The sequence below is a fragment of the Lissotriton helveticus genome, chromosome 4_1 (genome assembly GCF_964261635.1).
Source record: "Lissotriton helveticus chromosome 4_1, aLisHel1.1, whole genome shotgun sequence".
Lineage (NCBI taxonomy): Eukaryota > Metazoa > Chordata > Amphibia > Caudata > Salamandridae > Lissotriton > Lissotriton helveticus.
In genome coordinates this window covers 25,733,214-25,745,787 of record NC_136063.1, presented here as the reverse complement: position 1 = coordinate 25,745,787, position 12,574 = coordinate 25,733,214, and positions in this window count along the sequence as shown.

Sequence of the window (12,574 nt, the reverse complement as noted above, 5' to 3'; positions counted from 1 at the left end):
GTGGAAGAGCAACAAGTCCTGCCCTGGTAAGTTAATTAGTATCTGCCTCTCAGGGGTATTTGGATGTCTGGCTGTGAATCAGCTGAAATACAATGCATGACAAACAGATCTACTTTTCTTTGGCATTGATGGAGAAATGCCACTACAGTCCTTCTGGCCACCAAATGGTCCCACCCCTATTATAAATAAATCAGGTCGGTGAAACACTTGGGCTTTACATTTGACAACCAACTGCTATTTCACACCCAGGTAAATTCAGTAGTGGGCACCTGTTTTACCTTTCTCAGTTAATTTTCTTGCGGCAATTTCTGTTCTTTCTTTCTCTGGCTTCCAGACAATAGGTGATCCATGCCCTGATCACATTTCATCTTCAATACAGGATCGCCTCTATTTGGGCATGCCCTGGTATTTGTTGGACAGACTTCAGCTAGTCCAGAATGCACCGTCTCAAACTAACATTGAGATACCCTGTAACGCTCAAGTACCTAACCTTCTGAAGAGTCTATATTGGCTTCCAGTAAGGAAATCATATTTAAGACTCTACTTGTGACTCAGAAAGCCTTATAGAGGATGGGCGCTGGCTACCTTAAACGTAGGAATTTGTTCTGCGTCTCACTGAGAAATCTCTGCTCTTCTAAACTCTTTCTGGCCAGCACTCCTCGTATTAAAAAGGCCAGGTTAGGGGGTATGCTCCCTTGAAAACCTGCATTCTGGAAGACTTCATTTACCACAACAGTGATAGAGTTAGCAAGTTTCACTGACAAGAGTCATAGAGAAAGAAAAATCAAGGACCTGTTACCCCCCCTTCTCCAGGCATCCTCAGGGTTTGTGTGGCTTATGTGCCAGATTACACATCAGAGTAACTTTAGTCTCTGAGGTTTGCCTGCATGCTGACCTATGCAGGTCTACAGACATCATGAGCTGTCTGACAGACCTTTTGCTACCAATACTTTCACTTATACTTGCAGGCGACTAGGGCCTGCCACTTGCACATGCTTTGATGGCTTGCTTGTCTGTATCAGCTCTCTGCTCTTCACTTTTTGGTTTTCCTCCCTATGGTATTCTTCCTCAGCTGACATCAAGGAACTCCTTTTCAATGTACCTGTTTCCATGTTTGCGGAGCATTTGAGTTGCAGCCCTACTCCAGTTAATTTTTAATGAACTGGAGAAGGGCTGCCTTGCAAGTCTTTCTGCTGCACTGCCCTGCACCAATTTGTAAGGGTAGGAATAGAGCGTATTTACAAGATACGGTGCATTGCTTTCTTTTCAGCCAGAGCATGCCCACAATTTGGTATGTGGCCCCAACAGACTCACCCTTACACCATGGTACAAGGGTGTCTGCGTTGTTGGAGGGATTGTTGTTGGGCAGGAAGGGACACCTTTCCACACAAAAACAATCCATGGAGGCTTTTCCACTTCCTATGTGTAGTGCAGAATACAGCTCAAGTAGAAAGAGGAAAAGTGAGGAGAAATAAAGATATATATATTTTTTTGAGTTTTATATGAAGTGAACAAGACCCAAAGATATCAGGTATAAGAGCGCTTTACATGAGCACCAGTTTAGTTACAGAAGGACACATTCATTTTTGTTAGGCACCCTGAGATTAAGTTATTTGCCCATAATCACAGGATTGTTGCTGAGACTCGAACACGGATCCCCAGCTTCGAGGTTGACCGCTCTAGCTGTACGGCTACATCCTCTCCGCATGCCCTTCATGACCCACCATCTCTGGGGAGTTATATTATTTGACACATCCCCAGGTTTACAGATCCTTGGAAATCTTTGAATATGTTAATATACATTGGTGCTACATGTGAAAACTCACCACATCACCAGTGGAGCATCCCCTGACGCACTGAAATGCAACACAGCAACTTGCACTGCGTTGGATTACACCATATCTTCAAGGCCATGAAAAACCATGCAAAATGTCTTTGCGCTGCCTCGTAGGTATCGGTCTCTATTCGGTGGCGCCGGAGTGTCATAAACGGTGATGCAGCGGTGGTGCAAGGGGCGTGTATATAAGCCCTTAGATGTGGACGCATGATGTTTCCTCTTTGTGCTTGCACCTGCTTGCTCACTCTCCACCCCTTTTATTTGCATCTGGCATTTCTATTTCATTTTCTTGTCTCTTGGGATACTTTGGCAATTCTTAATGATGTGGCGTAAGTAAAGGGATTGTGTTCCCGAGCGTAGATCCTTAGTGGGGGTGTGGTGATAGAATTTCTCGGCGAGGTAGGCATGGCACATATCATACACGCCTTATGGACGGTGCAGCAGATTTTAAACTTAATGCGTTTACGCACCGGGAGCCAGTGAAGCTGTTGGTGAAGAGGAAGAGAGGCAGTTCTGGGGGAAATTTAGAACCAGACGTGCTGCGGTACTCTGGACTACCTGCAAATGGCCCAAAGAAGAATCATTGGCTGATACCAGCAAAGCTTTGCAGTAATCCAGCCTGCTTAATACCAAGGCCTGGATAAGGGTTTTCCGTGTAGAGTCTGGGATGAAAGGGAAGACTCGCCTCAACATACTAAGCACATGGAAAAAGATACTTACAGTGTGTGTCACATGTTCCTTCATAGTCAGTGCCTGATCTAGACGTACACCTAGATGTTTGACAACAGTCTTAGGCAAGGGGGGCACCGAGACCCACTGGCCACCAGTCAAGGGACCACAACAGCGGGGCCTCTCCAAAAAGCACAATCTCGGTCTTCCCTATGTTGAGTTGGAGAAAGTTACTCCTCATCCAATGGGATATTGCTATCATGCCTGGGGAAAAGGTGGACTGGGCAGAGAGAGTAGATTTATTGAATGAGAAGATAAGCTGCATATCATCAGCATAAGAGATTGGAGTAAACCCGGAAGACCTCAAAAGGTTGGCCAAGGGGGCGACATAGATATTAAATAGTGTAGGGCTTAAACATGAGCTTGCTCAGGAGAGGCACTAAGGAAAAAGGCCATAGGTTGGAGAGAACTTTCATGGGAACTTTAGTGTTTTTACAAATAGGAATAAGCTGCGCTGCCTTCCATTCCTTCCAAAGGGAGATGTCCGTCCCTCAAGGCGATACTAGGAAGAGAACAGATGGATGCAGATAGCTGTTTGGAAAGTAAGGAAGAGATTTTGGCTGGGAAAATGTCAAGAGGGGAACCTGGCTTCACAGTGTATAGTAAAACTTCCACCTCCTCACAGGTCAATAATGGGAAGCTCACTAACGACTGCCTCTTTGTACAGATAAGAGGGTTAGAGGTCGAAGCGACCTGCTGCAGGCTTCCCGCTGAGATGATCTTGTCATAGATGAGTTACATTTTCTGTTTGAAGTGCTGGGCTATTGCATCACAAAGAGCTTGAGTCGGGCCTCCTCCAGTTCACAAGCTTTAGGGTTGGTAAAGGATTTTAAAATCTGGAATAAAGCTTTGGGAGCATTCCCAGCCTGATTTAACTGTTGCAAAAAACACAGTTGATGGACAGAATGTAGAACAATGTCATACATTCACCCCAGTACAAGGATCTGGGCCTAAATCCATCGTTTTTTTGCACTCCACACCACTGGAGTCAGAGCTGATTTGCATATAGCCAGTGGTGTGCAGTGCAAAAAAACGATAGATTTAGGCCCAGATCCTTGTACTGTAGTGAATGTATGACATTGTTCTACATTCTGTCCATTAACTGTGTTTTTGGCAATTTTCACCCCGAGTGGGCTGGGTATGCTCAGACGTGAGTCCCAGGCTCTCCACACCACTGGAGTCAAGCTATCCAGGCTGATGAAGGCTGATAGCCAGAAACCGGTCCTTGGATACTTGATGCCGGTCTGGGAAAGACATGGCTTGGTAGTTCAGACTGGAATGTTCCCATGAGGCACAGGGTCAGAGCTGATTTGCATATAGCCAGTGTCTAACCCAGGGTGGTGTGGAATGCAAAAAAACTATGGATTTAGGCCCAGATCCTTGTACTGGGGTGAATGTATGACATTGTTCTACATTCTGTCCATCAACTGTGTTTTTTGTGATTTAACTGTTGGGTAATAAAGTCTTTCTGTGCCGTTTTTATATTTTTATGGTACTTTTTATCATTCCCCTTCTGGGATTGACGTCAGCGTCTCTCCAAATTTTTCCTTTGTCGTTTTTCATTTCGAAGCTCAGGTGTGAACCAAGCTGTCTGCGGGTTCCTGGCCTTGCTGGGTAAAGCTTTCAAGGGGACAAGCTGATCAATAGCTTATTGGGCTGAGGTATTGAAACAGGCAAGACCATCCACGACTGTCTTGGGTTTTACTTCCCAAGGCGGTAGGAAAGCAGCAGGAAAGGAAGCAGGAGTGATTTTATGCCATTGTCTCTGGAGAACAACATTAAGAAATGGGACGTATTTTCTGACCCAGACCAAACGCACAGCGAATTATGCCACCTTGGCACTGTTTGATTCCTTTTTTAAACCACTTTAATTCGTTTTATTCATCCTTGTTCTCATACTTTTGTTTTAGCTCACTTGAATTATCGACCCCACATGACTTCATATGCCTTTTTCCAGGTTTCTAAGGTTCTGCCTGTGCCACTCCGGGCCTCTTGAAAGAACATGATTGATGCAAGGTTTCGTAAAAAGCAGTGTTTTGTTAACTAGAACCCAATGCAATTCGGGCATTCATTGCCCTTCTTCGGGGGTCACTGTGAATGAACAATGAAAAAAAAATTAAAACATAAATAACATCCCATCAATATACATCCTACTGCTTCTTTGAATTGTATCACGTGATTTAATATTAACTTTAACCCATAATAACATTTCTTTGTGAAGCGTTTTTATCTTTACTTAAACTGCACACTCCATGAATATGCGATCTCGCTCTACTTGTTCTCAATCAATGCTTATCGCTCAAATAGTAGTTCCCCCTCCCTCTCCTAGTTAAACGGCCAGTAGTCGGTCATAGCGATAAAACTACGTGTTCCACTTTCATTTATCACCGTATTCTTCAGCTCTCCCCGTGCTTAACATTATAAGTGACATTTTATTTTGCACAATATTTGTATAACACTTTGTTCATGCTCATGAATATACACGTACCTGCCAAACAACGTTTAAAAAACGCCCGTTCTCCTCTTCATTCTCAAACAACATTGGGGCATATTACCAACAACTAGCGATAATTATCGCTATGTTGGCTTAGCAGCAATATTTTTATCGCCGAGCTGCGGCGATTTTTATCGCTTAGGAGCCTTTCTATTATCAAGGTTTATCTCCTAAGCGATAAAAATCGGCCGTAATGCATGAATATCGCTGAAAAGTCAGCAATATTCATGCATTACCGAGCTAATGCTCTTAGCCATGTTATCCACCTCCCTTTGGATAACATGGCTAAGAACTGCTCAGGGCAGGTGTTAGCTTTTGGAGATATTCGCGCTTAGCTTAGGAGATAGCGATGTTAGCGACTGTTTCCAGTCGCTAACATCTTGGCACGCCCACTTTGCATGTCATTAGTGATACATTTCTCTGACATGCAAAGCGGGGCCCAAGATGGTCGCTATCTCCTACTAGCTGTCGCTAACTGGTGTTAGCAACAGCTAGGTAATAGGGAGATAATTTTATCTCCATTTTCTTGGCTTTTAAAGTCAAAAAAGCGGAGATAAACCCCCTTGATAATATGCCCCCATTATTCCTCCCACAATCCCTTACGTTTTTAAACTTGCCCCGGTCACCAACTGTTTTAACTCTCCCTCATCAAGGTCTGTGGAGACGCTTAGGACCTGGGCAAGATATCACATGAATTCTGGGGCCCTGGTTGTGAAAATCAATAAGTGCATGATCAGACCAGCTAAGTGGCTGAGGGGGGGTCACATAAGATTTAGGACGAATTGGTGAAAATAATGTCCAATGTGTGTCCTGCATCATGTGTAGCCTCTTTATTGATTTTCGCTTAATCTAGCGAGGCGAGATTGGCCAAGAGTGACGCTGCCTCTTGTTCTTCAAACATGCACAATGTACATTAAAGTCTCCTAACATAAGAATGTTTTCAGTAGAAATAACATGAGGTTCCCTAAGCTGAAGTGAAATCAATCAGGTTCTCCCCTCCCCCCCCCCCCCTTTCCTTGACCATCCTGGCCTTCTTTTACCATTACATCTTTTATCAGCATTAAATGTATAACACTTGGCTGTTTGTCTTGTGCTACGCTGATATTAGATTGATATAGCTCCCTTGTTTTAGGTAGCCATCCAAAGCAGTTTATTGTTACTTTTCACACTATTTCGATGTGCTACTCAAAACTTATGTTGCCTGTCCTGACGATGACCTTACAAACTGAATCGGTCCTTGGCAAATACCAAAGTAGTAACATTTATTGCAATTTTCATTCTTGTGATCTTCGGGCCTTGTTTCTGGTTTAATTGTTTCTCTGTCTACGTTGTAATTGATATTTATTGTGTAACTGTGTGAGCACCTTTGGTATTGTATAATTGTATTTTTATATATTTTGTAAGATGTTTTTGCAGTAATTGTTTTTTGATTCATTATGTTGGGTACCTTTTCAGGATTTTCTTATTTCTTCATGATTTCTGTTGGTGTTTATGTATACGGTCTTTCAATTTGAATTGTTCTGTATTTATGTAAAACCCTAACAGTTTATTGTTGCTTTTATTTAATTTTTTCTTGACCCATTGTAATAGATATAATATGTATCCCCCCAGGTTCAGGTAATAGGGCTGCCCCTGTTTGATGTAAGCCAGCTTTAAAAGAGGGCTAAAGCATATTGAAGCTTGACATGACAAGTTGTGGGTGAGGCCTCTATTCCAAAATCTCCTTTGAACCTGTAGAAGGGGTTGAGAGCTGGCTGCTTGCATGTGTTTAGAGTACTCTGCCATTATCCAGGTGCATTACTACAAGGGCCCGGCAGGTCCTGGCTCCTGGGGGCCCCTATCCCCACCCACAGTCTTTTGCAATCAATCACCTCAGGTCACATACCCCACCCTGGACCAGTCCCCCCTAGCAGGAGTAGTGACCAGACACTCGTCATCCCATCCACATTATCAACAAAAGCCAGACCCAAGTGCCTGTGTACACAATGCTGTCTCCAAGGACTCTTGCCAGTACCCATAGCTTCCTGGTTACTGGGAAGCTGAAACCTTCCTTAATTACAGGCCCAGATCTCCCCTTCTTTGTTACAGAAAAGCAGACATTTGAGTGGATAGCATTTCCTTGTCATGTTCTTATTGTCGATTGTATTCCAACACCTGCTCCGCGTGCCTGAATGTTTTTTGTTTATAGGGGTTAGTGACAGTGTCCAAGAAATGTGACTTTTGTCATTAATATTTTTGGAGTATTGAAAGAGAAGACATTGTCTTTGGGGGACCATATGATTAAAAATGTGAACAATAGGGTCAAAGTAAGAAATGCGTGTGTTTTGTTAACATGTGTTGCCAAGAGCTGAATTTACACAATACAGTGATGCAATTTAAAGGCAGCAGAGTTTTGCATCACACAGAGGCACCATAGGAGACATAAATATCACCTATGGAAGTGATGCACAGAACTCATGCACTGATATCACAAACAGGCATCACACAGAAACCTGGTTAGGCTATGTTGGGGGTGCACAGCTTACAAAAGTCCAGTACACCAAGGTTGTGTTGAAAAGTCACTTCTTTATTGGAAAATTTGTTTTACTTTTTAAAATCAATCAGATCACAGTAGCAGTCTCTTCAAGAACAGGTAACACACAAAATATCACACACAGATATCACTGGCACCCATTCTGCTCCATCACTTTGATACGATGAAGGCTGTCTTAGGGGATTTTCTGGCTGCTGCCCTGCTTAATGTGCTTTTTGTGATGTGGTGTAAATCTTTTCAGTAGTTTTGGAGATATTAAGAGTCATAAATATTTATATATTTGGGCAGTTTGGTTAGGGAGATCTACTGAGACTCTCACTAGAGAACCAGTTTAATTAAAAAGTGTGCTGATTGGCCCAGGAAGCTTTATTTCTCTTGGGCCATCTCACCCCCATGAGAAGGAGACTCCTGAGAGAGCAAGCGCTCTGATTGGCTGCCAAAAACATGAGAAAAATGTTGCTGGCAGCCATTACAGCACTCAGGGACTCAGTCCTCTGTACTGAAGTTCTCCCAATAATATTTGAGGGAGGGAAGGAACACCCTGACCCCCTGGGCTCCATGGGGTGACCCGCAGTGCCCCCCAGCCAAAAAAGGAAAAAACAGCGGATACATTAGCGATCCTGCAAGACTCTCGTGTGGGGCCTTGGGGCTTCCTCCATGGACTCCAATAATATTATGATATTATGGTGGGTGTGTTGCATTGACACAAGGGCACCCTCCTTTTAGCGTACTGTGACCCGGGAAGAGAAAACTTTTTTTTGTTTTTTTTGTTTTTTTGGGGTCCCTTGGGTCGAAATCGAACCATGGGCGGGGGAAGAATACACCCCTTAATTATGATGCCAGGCCCGAGGGGATGGAGTCTCCTAGGTTGAAATTGGCCTGAGAGGGGGGCCCCTGCTCATCAAAAGTGTGCCTTACCCCGAGGATGGGGTCCCTGGGGCAGACATAGGCCTGAGAGGGGGCCTGGTGTGCACAACTTCCACAGACATCTCCGCTCCCCAGGGATAGGGGGTCCCAGGAGATGAAATCATCCCAGTAAGGGGGCCACATGCTCTTGGGAGCAGAGAAACACACATTTCTCCTGCCCAGCAGGGCCAAAACAAAATAGCTGCTCCTGATGAGCAGGAGCGATGCCGGCTCCGACAGCATCCAAGATGGGTGCATGCAGGATTCCAGCTGGGGCCACGAGGGTCGTGGGCTCTTATTGCGGCCCCAATTCGATTGGCCAGAAGAAAAAAAGACCCCCCAGAAATAGGTTCTGGGAGTGAGGTCACAGGACCCCTCCCCTTTTAAATGGAATTAAAATAGGAGGCCTATTAAAGGTCATGGCCCTCCTTCCCTTAACATATATGTTTTGGTCCGAGGTCGCAAAGGTCACTATTGGCCCACCGAGGGGGGTGCCACAATGCTGCAGTCGATGCTGGGGGAGGAAAGCTAAACCCCCCAGCTTTCCTCAGGCTGTACTTTGCGGCATGCACAGGAGTGACATAAATCAGAGAGCGGCGTCCTGCAGCGAAGGAGCCACAAATGCTACTGTTGGTGCAGGAGGAGGAAATCTACACCCCCCCAGCTTTCCTGGAACTGAACTCAGCCACAGGTGCAGGAACACTATAAATCTGAGAGTAAAGAAATCACAAGGTGATGATGGATGGAGCGCTGGAACTTTTCAGACACTCACCTCCAATAACAGATCTGGGTTTAGTCCATTATCGTTCTTTTGCTCACTCCACCACCCCAGTCCAGACATGGCTATATGCAAATCAGTCTTGACCCTGTGCCTCATGGGAACAGTCCAGCCCGACCTGCCAAGTGAGGTCTTACCTGAAGTGGAAACAAGCATCCTGGGACTGGTTTCTGGCTAATCAGCCGTCATCAGCCAGGCTAGCTTGAATCCAGCGGCAAAGTGAGCAAGGGACCCATGTCTGGGCATACCCTGCAACTTAGGGCGAACAAAGCGATACCAAAGGGGATGATGGACGGAGCGTTTGAGCAAATCAAACACTCACCCCCAGTCAACTGATCTGGGTTTAATCCATCATCATTCTTTAAGCTCCCTCCACCACCCCAGTTCAGACATGGCCATATGCAAATCAGTCTGACCCTGTGCCTTATGGGAACAGTCCAGCCCGAACTGCTAAGCCATGTCTTCCCTGGACCGGAATCAAGCATTCTAGGACCGGTTTCTGGCTATCAGCTGTCATCAGCTGGATAGCTTGACTCCAGTGGCGTGGAGAGCACGTGACTTACGTCTGAGCATACCCGTCCCACTTGGAGTGACAAATGCAAAAACAACAGTTGATGGACAGAATGCAGAACAATGTCAAACATTCACCCCAGTACAGAGATCGGGGCCTAAATCCATCATTTTTTTGCTCACCAAGCCTCCCCAATTCAGACATGGCCATATGCAAATCAGCCTTGACCATGTCCCTCATGGGAACAGTCCAGCCCGAAATGCCAAGCCATGTCTTCCCAGGACCGGAATCAAGCATCCTAGGACCGGTTTCTGGCTATCAGCTGTCATCAGCCAAGATAGCTTGACTCCAGTGGCGTGGAGAGCACGGGACTCACGTCTGAGCATGCCCGTCCCACTCAGGCTGACAAATGCAAAAACAACAGTTGCTGGACAGAATGTAGAACAATGAAATACATTCACCCCAGTACAGAGATCTGGGCCTAAAACCATATTTTTTTTGCTCACCAAGCCACCCCAGTTCAGACATGGCTATATGGAAATCAGCCTTGACACTGTGCTTTTATGGGGCATCAGCCAGGATAGCTTGACTCCAGTGGTGTGGAGAGCACAGAGAATCACGTTTGAGCATACCCGTCCCACTCGGGGTGACAAATGCAAAAACAACAGTTGATGGACAGAATGCAGAACAATGTCATACATTCACCCCAGTACAGAGATCTGCCAAGTGAGGTCTTACCTGAAGAGGAAACAAGCATCCTGGGACTGGTTTCTGGCTAATCAGCCGTCATCAGCCAGGCTAGCTTGAATCCAGTTGTGAAGTGAGCAAGGGACTCACGTCTGGGCATACCCTGCTAAATTAGGGGGAACAAAGCGATACCAAAAGGGATGATGGACGGAGCATTTGAGCAAATCAAACACTCACCCCAGTCAACTGATCTGGGTTTAATCCATCATCATTCTTTAGCTCACTCCACCACCCCAGTTCAGACGTAGTCATATGTAGTCATCTGACCCTTTGCCTCATGGGAACAGTCCAACCCGAACTGCCAAGCTATGTCTTTCCTGGACCGGAATCAAGCATCCTAGGAATAGTTTCTGGCTATCAGCCTTCATCAGCCAGGATAGCTTGACTCCAGTGGCGTAGTGAGCATGGGACCCATGTCAGGGCATACCCTTCCCACATAGGGTGAAAAGTAAACCACACAAGATGATGGACGGAATATTGCACAATGGCAAAACATTCACCCCCAGTCACAGATCTGGGTTTAATCCATTGTTATTTTGCTCACCAAGCCACCCCAGTTCAGACATGGCCATGAGCAAATCAGTCATGACCCTGTGCCTCATGGGAACAGTCCAGACTTAACTGCCAAGCCATGTCTTTCCTGGACCGGAATCAAGCATTCTAGGACCGGTTTCTGGCTATCAGCCGTCATCAGCCAGGATAGCTTGACTCCAGTGGCGTGGAGATCACAGGACTCAGGTCTGAGTATTCCGTCCCACTCGGGGTGAGAAATGCAAAATCAATAGTTGATGGACAGAATGCAGAACAATGTCGTACATTCACCCCAGTACAGAGATCTGGGCCTAAATCCATCGTTTTTTTGCTCACCAAGCTACCCCAGTTCAGACATGGCCATATGCAAATCAGCCTTGACCCTGTGCCTCATGGGAACAGTCCAGCCCGAACTGCCAAGCCATGCCTTCCCTGGACCTTCCCATGAGGCACAGGGTCAGACTGATTTGCATATAGCCATGTCTGAACTGGGGTGGCAGAGTGGGCTAAAGAACGGTGATGGATTAAACCCAGATCTTTTGACTGGGTGTGAGTGTTTGATTGGTTCAGATGCTCCGTCCATTACCACCCCCTTTTGTACCGGGTTGTTGCATGACTGCATAGGTAGTGCCTGGATGATTGCATGAGTACAAGGGTAGTGCCTAGTTGAATATATAAGTGCATGGGTAGTGGCTGGGTGATTGAAGTAGTGCATGGATAATGCCTCAGTGATTGCATGACTGCAGGTATTATGTGTTGGTGATTGGGGGAGTGCATGGCTAAAGACTGCTTGATTGAAGGCGTGCATTGGTAGTGCATGGGTAGTGCCTAGGTGATTGCATGAGTACAGGGGTATTTCTGCTCCCTTCCAAGAAAATGGGATGGGAGCGCCCTTAGCCACTGCATTGGCCAAAAGTGCAAAATACTGGCACCAAGTCGGTCTGTCACTTAAGAAAACGTCTGCAGGAATGCCATCCATACCTGGGGCTCTACCACTTGAGACACAGTCTAATACTAGACTGACGTATTTTTCAGAAAATACCTCATTCTTATAGAAAATATGCAGGGGTGTAGGGTGGTCATCTCCTGCAAGATTGCAGGCATACTGTGGCTTGAAAAAATCTATTTACTGAGATTCTGCAACGTTATTTTTGGGGGGCTCTGGCTGTCCTCCTCTATCCCATTTGACAATTTTCCAAAATTGTTTTGAATCTTTAGGATCACAAGCATGCTTCAAATCTCTCCAACATTCCTCATCCCACTCTCTTTTTGCCATCTTCTGGGTGCACCTATATGAATCCCTTGCCTCTCTTACCTTGACGGGATTTTTTGATCTTAATTCTACACTCAAATTACGGCGTGCTAATCTGCAATCCTCGTTGTACCACCTAGCCTCAGTAGATATTGTGCCCTGAGTCCTCATTTTTTTTTGTTCCTTTTATAAAAAAACTTCTAAGGCTGGAAAAGAGACGAGAGTGAACTTCTACCATGATTAGAGAAAAATCTGG